Below are 14,872 nucleotides of genomic sequence, written 5' to 3' on the forward strand. Positions count from 1 at the left end.
TAAATGCGACAAACTTTAAAGGGTAATTCTATATGAAAAAATAATGACAGTTTGCTCTATAAGCATATGTCAGCAAATACTTCGTTTCCGAGATATGGGGTGTTGACATTTTTCTTACAAACTGACGATTTCTTTATTGTTCTAAAACCGGTTCAGATATGCAAATGAAATTGGATGTGTTTTAAGAGGTAATTATTGCGCATTTTTTGACATAAAATTAATAATTTTATATCTACTCTTGAAATGGTGTGAATTTTTTTAAAGAAAAACATAGTACGCCACTGAGATATTTCAAATAACAAATCATTTTGGAATTACTCGTTCAATTTATGATATATACAAAAATCTATTATTCCTTTTTTTCATACGTCGTTCGTGCCGTTTTTATGCAAAAAGTGAAACATCTTAACGCGTACAAAGTATTCGAAATAAATTTGTATATATTCATATTATGAAAAAGAACTTGTCAATTCTAATTCATATAGATATACCTGGTTTGTTTTTTTTTTATTTCAAATTACACACCCACGGACACACGACAATGTTGATAAAGCAAAGTTTACAGAACAGGAAGACAAAACTATTTAACCATTGAGGCTATAATGACAAAGCAGCAGTATAATAATATCACTGACTATTCATAAATTTGTTGATACTTCGTAAATCTGATCTTCGTGTATTTTAAGTATGTATGTATAACATTGTAATACCATAAAAGTGATAGGTATTACCTGACAAATGACCTTTAAAAGCCATAACAATTTTTAGGTTGCATTATTTTTATTAGAGAATTTTTGTGAGCTAGAAATAGTTTTCTTATTGTTACAATTATTTAATATTAATTGTCTTAGGAGTAATCTTAGCCCAAAGATAATCTATAAAGTCCAAAAAAATAATGAATGTAAAAAATATTATATTTTTTTTTGTTTAGCTAATGCCTCGACAACTAATGGCCATTGGCATGGTAGGTACGGTAATTTTGAACAGTTAGGTACCTAGTGTCATCTGTAAGTAGTGTGTGTTGAGTAAGCGCCTTGTTACTTTGCAATGTCGACGTCATTGTCTTTGCAAAGAGACGCTAATTGTATCCGAACGTCTGCGGTCCCTCCGGTGAGAACCGATCCCACGAGGACAGAAACTATATTCATTTATTAATTTATAATAAATGAAAAATTTCCGACCCTGGTGAGATTCGAACCCACAACCTTTCGGATTTTTTAGATCCACAGGCAGGCGCTCTTACCACTGAGCCACGGAGGGGGGTAAATATTATATTTATATATCAGCGTCTCTCAAAATTTGGCGCCCCCAAATTCTGGCGCCCCGGGCGGTCGCCCGGCTCGCCCGCTTCTTTATCCGGCGCTGCTTTAAGGCACTAGTGCTTTAAAATTTTTATGGCACTGCAATTCGTATTGATCGTATAGGCAATTTTGATGTAATGTCAAAAAAATATAAAAATGGAATGTCAGTCAAGTTCAAGTAAAAGTTTTTGTAGATATTGTCCTGTAATTACGTTTGTAGAAAAAATATTGCATGATATGTCTGTTAAAAAGTGCATTTTTAAGGCACTCATGTGAATTGCAGAACTCGCTGTCGCTTATTCTGCAAACTTTCACATGCGTACCTTAAACGTGTACTTTTAACACTTATATCATAAATAACTATTGAAATACTGATTACAAAAATTTATAGTATTTTAAGCCTTTCTGAGAGCATATGCGCAAAAATTTCGCTCGAATTATTTTTAAATGCGTTCATTTTTTTCGAATACTGAGAAAACCTTAAGTATTTTTAAAAAATTTAAACGCAGAAAGAAATATTACTGTATTATCCATGGTCGAAAGTCCTTGAGAACTTCTATAAATATTTATTTTAATAAGTCACAGGGGTGAAAAAAAAATAGTCTGATTTTTAATTTTAAATATATCATTCAAAAGAAACTTTTTGTTCATTATAAGGGACTTTCTGCCCTCGGGAATAATGTAGTTTTCTATTTTGCGTTTAAATTTTTTTAAAATACCTATTAGTTATCTCAGGATTCGAAAAAAATAAATGCGTTTAAAAAGAACTCGACCGAAATTTTGCGCCTAGGCTCTCAAAAAGGATTAAAGTATTAAACATTTTTGTACTGTTTGAATTTATGCGACGATTGACGATCCACTGTTTTAAAGATTGGTTGAACAGATGTTGCCAGTTGTATGGTCCTCACTATGTGTATCGTAAGTTATTCAACAGGGCATAGAATATACATGGTTAGAAAATATACGCCAAAGTCAGCGCCTCTATGCGGAAAATCTCTGAACTAAAAATTGATGTGGACCATACAAAGTGAGGTCCCACTTTTTTTTGTAAAAAAACAGTGTTTGCTATCAGTACATGTCTACGAAAAAGTCTTACATTGATTGACTAAGTGAGGTCCGTATACTGGACCTCACTTTGTACAGGACCTCACTTCAACCGCAGTTTCTTTTGATATGTGGCTCACTTCATACGCTGGGAGTAAATATATATATATATATATATATATATATATATATATATATATATATATATTTATTTTTAGCATCTCATGACGTCCCCCCATGTTAAACTGTAGTCTCTCGTGGCGTCCAGGTCTTCGTGGACTCCGATATACGTTTGCCACGAGGATTTTCTCTAAAATTTATCGCAGGTGAAAGGTACCACTTCCTACACTGCCTGAACAAAATATTGGCCGGATGTCCACAGACACGTTATCTGTATAATAATATACACATTACTTGGGGCAGTTGCCGTCAGGCGCGCCACGTTCGCTTGCTGTATATATAAAATCACTTTAACGGTTTTGATGACGTCCAAATATATATTTATTCATTTTAAGGTTGTCACGGAATCCGTATATTTCAGTTTATGTCCTCGTGGCTTCTACTACGCTGTTGCCACCTCAAATGTTGGTATTTAGACTTCGGATATTTTTATAAATGATTATTGTAGTATTTTAAAACAATTATTGTGACAGATTAATGATATTCTCTTTGTATAATTAACAGTGTATTTCTTACTGCAAAAATAAAAACAAATGAAAAGTATGTTCATTAAAATTGATGAATTTATCATAACCAGTTGCCGAAACTGGTGGTCTAATTGCTCAATTGTAACATATTATAGAAGTGTTAGAATTTAATTCTTAATTCTTTATTAGAAGATCCAGATTTAGGAATTAGAACCACAAATACATTTAAAGAATATAAATAATTTGAATCTATATTATCTAAAGAAGGCAAAAGAGACATCGAAAACAGAACACAGCAGGGCAAAATATCGGTAAACATTCTAAGCTCTCTACTATGGTCTAAAGAGATAAGACAAAAAACAACAATCTATCGTACCTTGGTAGAGCCTATTTTGACTTATGGAGCAGAAGTTTGGCAGATCGCAAAAAAAGATAAAAAGAGAATAGAAGTAGGTAGTAGAAATATATTATCTAAGGAGAGCGTGTGGTATATAAAAGATCGCATCAGGAAGGAGGACAAAAGCTGTAGATTTCAGTGTAGATAGAATTAAAACGAAACAACTAGTGTGGTATGGTCACGTCAAACGAATGAATGAAGATAAATGGCCAAAGAAAGCTTTAAATTGCATACCACAACAAAGAAGAAGAAGGGAAAGGCCTTTAGTTACCTGGGAAGAACATGTAGAATACATCATGAGAGATAAAGCCATCAAAGAAGACGAATGGATGGACAGAAAAAGATAGCGGTCGAAATGCGAGAAGTAGCAGAGGCTGTAGGAACCTCGCTTATAGATATATAGATAGAATTTTTTATTACAATATTTTTAATAATATAATTTTTCTATTCTCATACTATAATATATCAATTATAATGTCACCACCTGTATCATAGATAGAATCAGATAGATCATTAGGTAGAACTAAAAAAAGCAGGACGAACTTCTCCAGGAAGTACATAAAATAATGCCCTCTATTCGTAACGGAACATCACAAGAAATATGGGAGACTTTTAAATATTGTGTAACAACACCAACTGATCATCCAAAGATAAATACTCCTGTGAAACGGAAACACTGGATAACAGATGAAACCTTTCAGATCATTGAGAATAGAAGAAATCTTTGTCAAAGTGGTATGCATAGTGAAAGGGAAAACCCTAGTTTAAGAAACCTCAATTAAAAAGTAAAGCGAAGATGCAAGGCAGAAAAAAACTGTACTATCAAAGTATATGCAAAGAAATTGAGGGACATGATCAGAATAATCAGCCGAGAGATCTATTTAGAAAAATACGCTACTTAACAAAATAATTCAAAGCCAGAACTTGGGCCATAGAAGACAACACTCGAACACTGAGAACAATCAGAGAAAATATAGCAGAGACATGGAGATCGAATTGCAGGGACCTATATAAACATGATTAACCCCAAGAACCTATTAACCAAATCTTTGATGAGGAAGAAGAAGAACCTGATATACTTGAAAATAAAGTAAGACTAGCGATCATTAAGCTCAAATATAATAAAGCACCAGGTCCAGATATGATAACAGCAGAAATACTCAAAGCCACAGAAGAAACTGGCGTAAAATTACTTCATCTACTCTGTAACCAAATATGGCAATTATGGCATTCTAAACAATGGCCTGAAAACTGGACAAAATCTACAATAACAACAATTCATAAAAAAGACAGCTTCCATAAATGCGACAATTATAGAACTATTTCTCTTATATCACATGCCAGTAAAATAATACTACATATAATCAATTAGAGACTAAAAACATTCCTTCAAAGAGAAATTCCACAAGAACAAACTGGATTTACCAAAGGTAGAGGTACTCGAGAACACCTGTTGAATATAAGACAGATAATCGAAAAATCTAGGGATTTCAATATTCCACTGTACATATGCTTTATAGAATATCGTTAGGCGTTCTACAGGGTCAAGTGGAGACACTTATTATACTAAAAGAAGTAGGCGTACCCCAACACCTTATTTCGCTTATAACTGAACTATTCGAACACACTATTGGATCAGTTAAAGTGCTTGACACACTTTCAAACGAATTTCATCCAGAACAGGGTATCAGACAGGGATGTATACTATCTCCACGATTATTCAATATATATGAAGAGCATATTATGAGAGGAGCACTTGAAGGATGGGAAAAAAGCATCTCAATAAATAATCATAAAATAGACAACCTACGTTTCGCAGATGACACATCCCTTCTTGCAAATAGTCAATCAGAGCTGATTGATCTTATACGACTGGTTGAAAACAAAAGTCAAATATTTGGTCTGCAATTAAACATATCAAAGACATGCGAGTAAGGGCCAAAATAAAGATGAAATTAGCCAAAGACAAAAACCGAAAAGTAAACACAAGAAGAAGATACAATGTGGAAGCTCTTAAACAAGAAAACACAAGAATCGAATTCACAAAAAGACTGAAATTAAACCGAACAGCAGTTTCCCAACATGAGGAAACAGTGGAAAAAATATGGAAGAACTTCAAGGACATTATGCAAAAACTGCAAACGAAATTATAGGGATGAAAAAAAAAGTGAATAAAAATGGATAACCGGAGACACATTGTTCTCCAGGGAAATAAGGCAAAAATATACGTTCGGAACACTTGACCGGCCAGGTTGCAAATGGATTTTTTGGATAGGTACTATAGACCTATTACATTATAAATACAAAAATGTCCGTTACAGTTCGGACGATAATTTTAGTTATTAACAAATAAGGGTCAAAAATGTCAGTTTTTGAATTTTGGTACGATTATTTGTTGTTTCGGAAGTTGCAAAATAAAACTTAAATTTCGAAAATAAAAAATTTGCTATAACTTTTGCAAAAATAAACTTAAGACTGATATTACATGAAATATTGGGTCAAATAGTCATGTCCAGTCCAGATAATACACAAAAAAATTCAAGTCGATTCGTCAATTAGTTTACATTTTATTCAATTTGTTTATAAAAAAAAGCTTTTCTTTACAATGATGAAGCATGCTTTCTTCATCAAATAATAATGATATAGCCATTTTGTGGAAACAGCATGAAAACAGAATACTTATGTTTTCAAAGTTTTTAAAAAAATAATATAAAGTCATTTTTATCATTCCGAAAATATTTTAGTAGAGTCATTTTTGGCTTATAAACAATTTGAATAACTTTGTTAGTATTGGCTGCAAACTAAATTAATCGACTTAGGGATGGGAAAAACCTACCGGTTATAACCTAAAACCGGTTTTTTTAATTCGAAACAATCGGTTTTAGCGTTTTTTTTTCCCGGTTATAACCGGTTTTTTCTTTTTAAAGTAATAACCGGCGAAAAACCGAATAAGTTACCTGTGGAAAAAAAATTTATTTAGAGAAAAATTAAGAAATTTCTATCTATCTTCGATCTCAATCATGTGTATTATAAATAATATGCGAAGTAATAAGTAATTAACCCAAACAACCGTAATTCAACTTTTATTTACTAATAGAGAACTGGACGAAATTGTCACATCAGCTTTTATGAAACAATTTTGGGAATAGGTATATAGTTTCAGATGTTAATATATTTACATAAAAAAGTAAGTGATCTGCTTGAAATCGATATTCCAACCATCATCTAAAAAATTGTTTATATTTGAGTACTTGAGACTTGAGACTCTTGTATGAAATGTTAATATGTACCGAAATACGATTAGGAATCTCCAATATGTAATTTTTAAATATTAGGAAATAAAAGGTAGGTATTATACAAACGTATTAAAAAATATTACCTACTGAAATTTTTTGATGGCAATAGAGAAGTAAATAATGAATTGGTTTATCGAATTAATTTTTAAGTAAAATATAAGTCATTTGAATATTTTTCTAAACTTGATAGTTGATAGATCCAAGGGACATTCCGGTAGATCGGTAGGATCATCATTTTTGAGAATATCCCAATTATTCACAACGCAATATACGCCGAAGCCGTCTACAACGAGCGACGAATCAGAGATTGGGGTACTTTGGCCCATTTTTAGGGTAATTTGAAAGCGCCTGGGAAAATTTTTATAGGTTGAATTGGTTGGGGAATTTTTCTGGAGGAAAATTGAGCAAACTAAAGTGCAATATAAATGTAACATTATAACCTATTGAGTATTTGCTTTTGATTAAAAAAACGAAAACCGGTTTTTGGAACAACCGGTTATTTGACCGATTATAACCGCCAGGTTAAACCGTAAGTAAAAAAAACGGTATAACCGAAACCCGGTTTTTTGTTCAACAACCGCCATGCACCATCCCTAGACTTTAAGATTTAAAAACCTGGTACTTTTACATTATTATTGTATTATCGGTTTATAACCTTCTCCGTCTTCCGATACCCGTTCTCCATTCCTCTCTGTCCGCACATTGATCTACTTGCAGACCTCTTTCATCCATGGCTTTGTTTATTCCTGCCTGCCAAATTTTTCGCGGTCTACCTCTTCTTCTTCTACCTTGCGGTTTCTAGTTTTGCACTTGTTTTGTGATTCTGTCTTCATACATTCTTTGTACGTGACCAAACCATCGTAGTTGTATTTCGTTGATTTCGTCATTTATTGTATGTGTATCTGTGACCTTCATTATTTCTCGTATCCGTTCATTGGTGACATGTTCTCTTCTTGATATTCCTGCAGCTCTGTTCGAGAAATCCATTTCAGTGACATCTAACATTTGTTTTGATTTTTCCTTCATATGCCATACTTCGCAGCTGTATGTTATAATGCTTTTCACGACGGCGTTATAGATTTTTTTCTTGTTTTGGTTGTTTATCTGCTTGTCCCAGATTACTGAGTTTAGGAGCCTAATTGCTTTCCTGCCCTGAGTATTTCGTTCTTTAATGGCTCCGTCCAGTGTTCCATCATTCGTGATTTTCATACCCAGGTATTTATATTCGTTACATTTACTGATTGTTTCTCCTCCTTCTATAGTCGAGAAAATGAAGCATTTTGGCTCGCAATTTTTTCGTCCAGCATGGATTTACTTGAAATTTTCACAGAAGGTAGGGAATAGTCCAAGGATCATTTTCTATATCATGCGGCTGTACGCTAAAAGCTTGGGGTGGTTGCCACCCCATCTCGGGGACGGGGATGTTTTATTATATTTTAACCATGTAAATCGATGTAAAAATGAATTCTAAAAAAAATGTTTTTTACATTTTCTTCGTAAAACTAGTATTTTTCGAGTTAATCGCGCTTGAAAGTAACAGTCTTTCGACGAAAAAATCGACTTTTTTAGATGGTTTTTTGAGAATACCTCGAAAAATATGCATTTAATCAAAAAAACTGTAGATATCAAAAATGCATCTTTTAGTAACACAAATTAAATTAAACTTAAATAATATTTTTAAGTAGGTATACTGTTAGACCTATCAAAAAATAGTAATATGAACCTCCTAGAATGACAATTAAGCGACTTGTGATCAAAAAAAGGTTTGTACCTGCTATTCTCTATGAAAAAATCATGAGTGAAAACAACCCCCTAACTACCCTACTGATTAAAAATTGGTCTTCACCTTTCTGTAATTCCCTTTATATTCGTATTATCAATACACCCAAGAAGTTTGACCTATTTAAAAGGCCTAATTTTAGAAAAATTTGACTTGAAGAAAAATTGATTTTTTGCAATTTCCTATTTGTCACCTTTTATTTCAAAATATCTCGGAAAATACTGGAGATACGAAAAAAATTTTGGACTACTAAATTTTCGCTTATTATTTAATAAGTAAAATTCTCTTGTGCATAGATTTTCATTGCAGTGAACAGTTAGCGAGATACTATAGCTATTTAAAGCCTCTATTTACGAGCAAACACCCCCTTATTCGAGTCTTTTAAACTCACCCCAATTAAAAACTAAGGGATCTTACAGAATTTAGTTTTCACGGTCTTAGAACTCGTCAAAAATCCTACAGAATTATTATTGAAAAAACTTTTTATCGTCAAAAATGAAGGAGCCATGTTCAAAAAACGATTTTTTTTTTTTGAAATATCGAATAGTCCGCTCATGGATAATTTTCAATGTATGTATAATACCACAGAATCGGTTGATATACTGGAAGATGACTAAAAAATTATTTGTATTTGTACATATTTGTAAATTCGTATTTTTGTGTAAATAAATGTTTTTGTAATTCTTTAATTCTACTTTTTTTCTGTATAGATCTATTAAATTATCTACTTATAAAAATTGTGATGTTATTAAGGGTGGTTTTTAAGGGTTGAAATATGATATTTTATCCTAAAGTATAAAACAATCATTATTTAACCCATCAAAACCAAAGTTTACCCATATTAAAATTTACAATGTTTTTATAAAATTTTTTTCAATAAGAGGTAGGTTACACCCCTAAAATAATCAACGCCCTTAAGCATGATATAGAATATGAAGTACAGGGTGATATGATCCTAATCCCAAATTTTTATGTAAATCGATGCAAGCTGAAATGATTCTTTTAGGATAAGTAAATTTTTTATATATAGCTCTAACAAGGGTGGTTTTAAGTATATCTTAAAGCATACGACAATCATTATGTACCTAATAAAAACCAAATGTAGACATTATTAAAGTTAGAAATGTTGTTTTATAATTTTTTACAGTTAGGGGTAGTTTTCACTTTTCACATTTCGTTTTCACATGTTTATATTTGTATCCTCCATTGCCTCCCATAACTTTACCGAAGGTACACTGTCGTATGCCTTTTTCAGATCAATATAATATACGAAATGAATCTCTTGGTTAATCGCTGTTTTCTTTTCCATGACTTGTGCGATTGCAAAAAGGTGATCAAGTGAGATCTTCCAGATCTAAATCCTGCTTGTTCTTCTGCTTCCATTTTCTTGTATTCGTCTTCTATTCGGTTTTTTAAGGTTCTTCCGTATATTTTGCTGATTGTTGGTGTACAGGAAATACCCCTGTAGTAAATACAGTGTAGTTATCACATTGTTTTCGATGTGTACTTTTACATAAATGTAAAAAAAATTTCACCTTGGTTAATTACGGTCAAAGTTAGCTACTTTTTTTATTTAATTCACAGCTAGTTTGTTCCTAACAATTAAGAAAGCTAACTAGCACTATTTTGAAGTTCAATGCATGTATACAGTTTATATCTAAAAGATTGAGTAAACTTGAACAGAGTGGTTAATATCTTTAAAAATAACTCCACAGAATTCGACTCATGGTCGGTGGAGGGGAATTATTAAAATCCGTGCACTCAAAAAATGAAATTTATTTTTCAAAGATATGTTGCGCTTAATACAAAACGTTATGGGGCCGATAATTATGATTCTAAGACCTTCGAGTATACCTATATAATTTCATAAAAATCGTTCAAGCGGTATCGGAGGATTATGGTAACTAACACTACGACAGGAAAATTTTATAGATGTAAATAAATAGGGTATTAAAAAATACGGTCTTGGTGATAGAAGGGTGAAAATTAAGGGTTGTATATATAGTTTTAATGGTACACACTATAAAATTAAGGTAGACAATGTTTTCTAAAACAATAAAAAAGTGGCAGAGGGTAACCCTCCTTATAACTTATAGGTATAAATAATAGATTACAATCTATTTTCAGTCCTACAGAATATATGTGTAAAATTTCATAAAAATCGGTCAAGCCGTTTCGGAGGAATATGATAACTAACACTGTTACAGGAGAATTTTATGTATATAGAAGTAACTGTAAATTAAATAAGTAATAAAAGTGGCTAAATTTCCTCGTAATTAACCTAGGCGTAAAGTTTTTTTTTGAAAATTCGTGTAAAAATATCAGCTTTTCAAATCCCAACGCAGATTTAGTCAATAAGTTAATATGGTTATTCAAATTCTTTATAAGCCAAAAATGATTCTACTTTCGTAAAAGGTTTTCAGAATGGTAAATATGACTTTTTATTGATTTTTTAAATAAGTTGAAAATGTAAGTATTCTTCTTTCCTGTGGTTTCCACAGAATTACTGTATCATTATTATTTTCTGAACAACATTGCAAAAAAAGCTCGTTGTGATAAACAAATCGAATGCAATTTAAACTAATTGACAAATCGTCTTGCAATTTTTTGTGCATTATGTGGACTGTTTGACTCAACATTTCATGCAATATCAAAGTCTTAAGTTCATTTTTGCAAAAGTTATAGCAATTTCTTTATTTTCGAAATTTAGTTTTATTTTGCAATTTCTGAAATCACAAATAATCAGAACAAAACTCAAAAAATTCCATTTTAAACCTTTGCTTATCTACTAAAAGATGAATAATCTAAGTAAGATATTTAATTACGTTATCTTTACCTGTAGCCATTTAAACGAAAAAACTGTCATGTTTGACACTTATTTGTTAATAACTAAAATTCTCGTCCGAATTGTGACGGGCATTGTTGTATTTATAATGTAATAGGTATATCTCCAAAAAAACCATTTGCAACCTGGCTGGCAAGTGTCCTGACAAAAACCTTATTTTTCTGGACTATTGCAACTAAGAGAAGAAAGAAAGAAACTTAAAGAAAAAATGTTACAAAAAGAAGCAACCGAAGAAGGAAAAGCAGTAGAAAGGAAATACAAAGAAAAATATAGCGGTTAAAAAGCAAGCCAGAAAAGACAAAAGATACTACGTAAATCATATGGTAAAAATGTCAGAAAAAGTTGCGCAAGAAAACGACCTGAAAATACAGTACAATATCATCCGAAATTTGACAGGGAAAACACTAAACAGTAATAAACAAATCAAAGATAAACAAGGAAATAATATAATTAAATCAGAACATAAAATAATACAAAGATGAAAAGAACACAGCGAGGAAATATACTCCAAACACCAGATATAGACGGAGATAATGTAATACAGGAAATAAACACTGGAACAGTTGAAATTACGAAAGAAGAAATACAAAACACACTAACGGCCAGTTTCACAAGGTAAAGTTAACTTGTGGTTAAGGGATAACCTCAAAATTACCCCAAAATATGCGTTTCAGTTTCATAATTGTTACCCTTCTGGGTATACCCATAAGGGTAACCAACTCCAACCTCTGGTTAAAAATTCTGTGAGTTAACCATACTTCGCCGTTGACCTGAAACTAAAACGCATATTTTGACGTTTCTTCTGGTTATCTCTTAACCACAAGTTAACTTTACTTTGTGAAACCGGCCGTAAATCAACTAAAAAAATGGCAAAGCCGCTGAAAGCGACAAACTACCGATAGATTTAATAAAGGCGGACGCAAACGAATCAGTAGAAATGTTACACAAACTCTTTAACAAGATATAGGCCGACCAGGAGCTCCCCAGAAATGGAACGTGGGTTTAACTATTAAGATACCAAAAAAGGGCGATTTCAATAAATGCGAGAATTGGCGAGCAATAACACCGACAATATTTATAATAATAACGGACTTGATCATGCAGAAAGTAAGTGGTAATAAAACAGGTATTAGATAGAAATTGCATAACTAGTTGGACGATTTGTAGTTCGCAGATGACATTTTTCCCCTAACCGAACATAGTAGCCATAAGCAAAAGAAGATCGACAAGCTTGCAAAATACTCCAAGATAATGGGTCTGAAGATAAAGACAAAAAAACCAAACTTAAAAAAAAACAGCAACCAAGAAACTAAAATTAAAATACAAGGAAGACAAATACAGGAGATAGCTAACTTTACATATCTGGGATCGATTATGGAAAAAAAGGCGCTAGTAGAGCAGATGTAGAAAAAAAGATAGTAAAGGCACAATATGCACTCATTATATAATCATATAATGCATTAAGGTGATACAGTAGCGATCAACAGGTAGCCAAAACGCGTTCCAAGATTGCGGCTGTAATTTTGAATATTTTTTCGAGATATTTGGCACACGTATTCGTAATATAATAACGAATGGCGGTACAGAGCCCAATTTGAAAAATATATTAATATGTGGAAATTACTCAGTAATTAAATACAATATTAAAAAAACGAGCCTGTACCGCCATTAAGAAGAACAAAAAAATACACTTTCTTCAAATAAATTTTTTATCCAATGCCTAGATTTTGTGTCATTTAGGAACTACTAATGAAATAAAAAATTTTAGTAGTTCCAAAATTACACAAAATCTAGGCATCGGATAAAAAATTTATTTGAAGAAAGTGTATTTTTTGTTCTTCTTAATGGCGGTACAGGCTCGTTTTTTTAATATTGTATTTAATAACCGAGTAATTTCCACATATTAATATATTTTTCAAATTGGCTCTGTACCGTCATTCTTTATTATATTACGAATAAGTGTGCCAAATATTTCGAAAAAATATTCAAAATTACAGCCGCAATCTTGGAACGCGTTTTCGCTACCTGTTGATCGCTACTGTTTCCTCTTAAGGAAAATCTGGAACACACGCGATATATCAGAATTAACCAAAATCAAAATATTAATAGCTGGAGAAGAACTGTAACAAGAGATCATGTAAGAATTGGCGTTGAGATGGAGAGAAGTCAAACAGAGAGCAATGGAAAATACTTGTATAGCAAATTTCGAAAGAATAAAACAGAAAAGGATGCGCTAATCCTGCGAATCAGCCATCTTTGATTTTTGGCTTAGAAACGCAAGAGCGCCCAATACTTCATAATAAGGGAAAGTATTACAGGGAGAGAAAGATAGGGAGAGAGAGAAAGAGAGAGAGAGAGAGAGAGAGAAAGAGAGAGAGAGAGAGAGAGAGAGAGAGAGAAACAACACCGATAATTTATCAAAATAAAATTTAAGAATAAACCTAACCTATCGAAAGGCTCATCAAACAATTATTAACTCAAAAAAAAAACATTTGTCAAGGGTATATAGTGGTATTGTTAGGTATATTACATTATAACTTATTCCATCGAAATCTTCCGAAATCCATAATCTTCTTCCATCAAAATAAATAGAAAATTTTAAAGTCTAGAAAATACATTATTCATAACTACACCCAAGAAATAATAAGTTTTTCTAACCTGATTTAAGAGTATAAAAACGAAAACAAAGAATTTACAGCAAATCCTAATCGTATATCCGAGCAAACCACCTAGCTGGCAAAAGTTATAAATAGAATTTGTCTGGGTTCTTCAACTAAATTCTCACGTAAACACAACCAAGGTTAAATATTTTACTTGATACCATAAGTACATTGTTGCCAGTATAACGGATGCCAAAGCGAGCGCTAACTGTATGAAATTAATCTTGTTAATATACACGATGTATATTGATCGGAAGTCACGAAGAGTCAAAACTATACGGAAGCCACGAGGGACGCAAATGCAATATATATATAAGAAATATAAAATCTTTCCGAAAGTCCTTTTTTAAAAAATATTTATTTAACACAAGAAAGTAGTCTTTACAGTTTGAAAGCAAAATCTGAACTAAACTATTATAATTCTAAACTAAGAAATGAAAATGTAATATTTTGATAACTATGAACGTATGATGTCTTCGTCAGCGTTTCTCTGGTTCAGGGACTTACTCTTCTCACGGTCATTACCGTGTTCTAGCTGATGTTGCGGAATGTGGGTCGTTAACTCCTCTTCCCCAAGAGTGAAGCCATGCGAGGGAGTTCTATGCCGGGGTTAGGACTTTCTTCTTTTTCCTCTATGGAATCGTTTCTCTTTGTTTTTGCTATTTTCCTTTTGAGTAAAATAATAAGTGTTGTAATTATTCCAATGTACAACAGAATTGTCCAAATACTTGGAATGTGGTACAGAGCCGTATTTTGAAATATTGGTTTTATTTCGTGATTTGGAATATCTTTAAGTTTTAGCGAATTTAGTTTTATTTCCATTGGTGCTATTTTAATTATATCGAAATTTAATTGTGGTGAGTTTATCATCATTGGTTGCCCTGATGTGACGTCTTGAAAGG

This window comes from Diabrotica virgifera, chromosome 10 (genome assembly GCF_917563875.1).
Source record: "Diabrotica virgifera virgifera chromosome 10, PGI_DIABVI_V3a".
Taxonomy (NCBI): Eukaryota; Metazoa; Arthropoda; class Insecta; order Coleoptera; family Chrysomelidae; genus Diabrotica; species Diabrotica virgifera.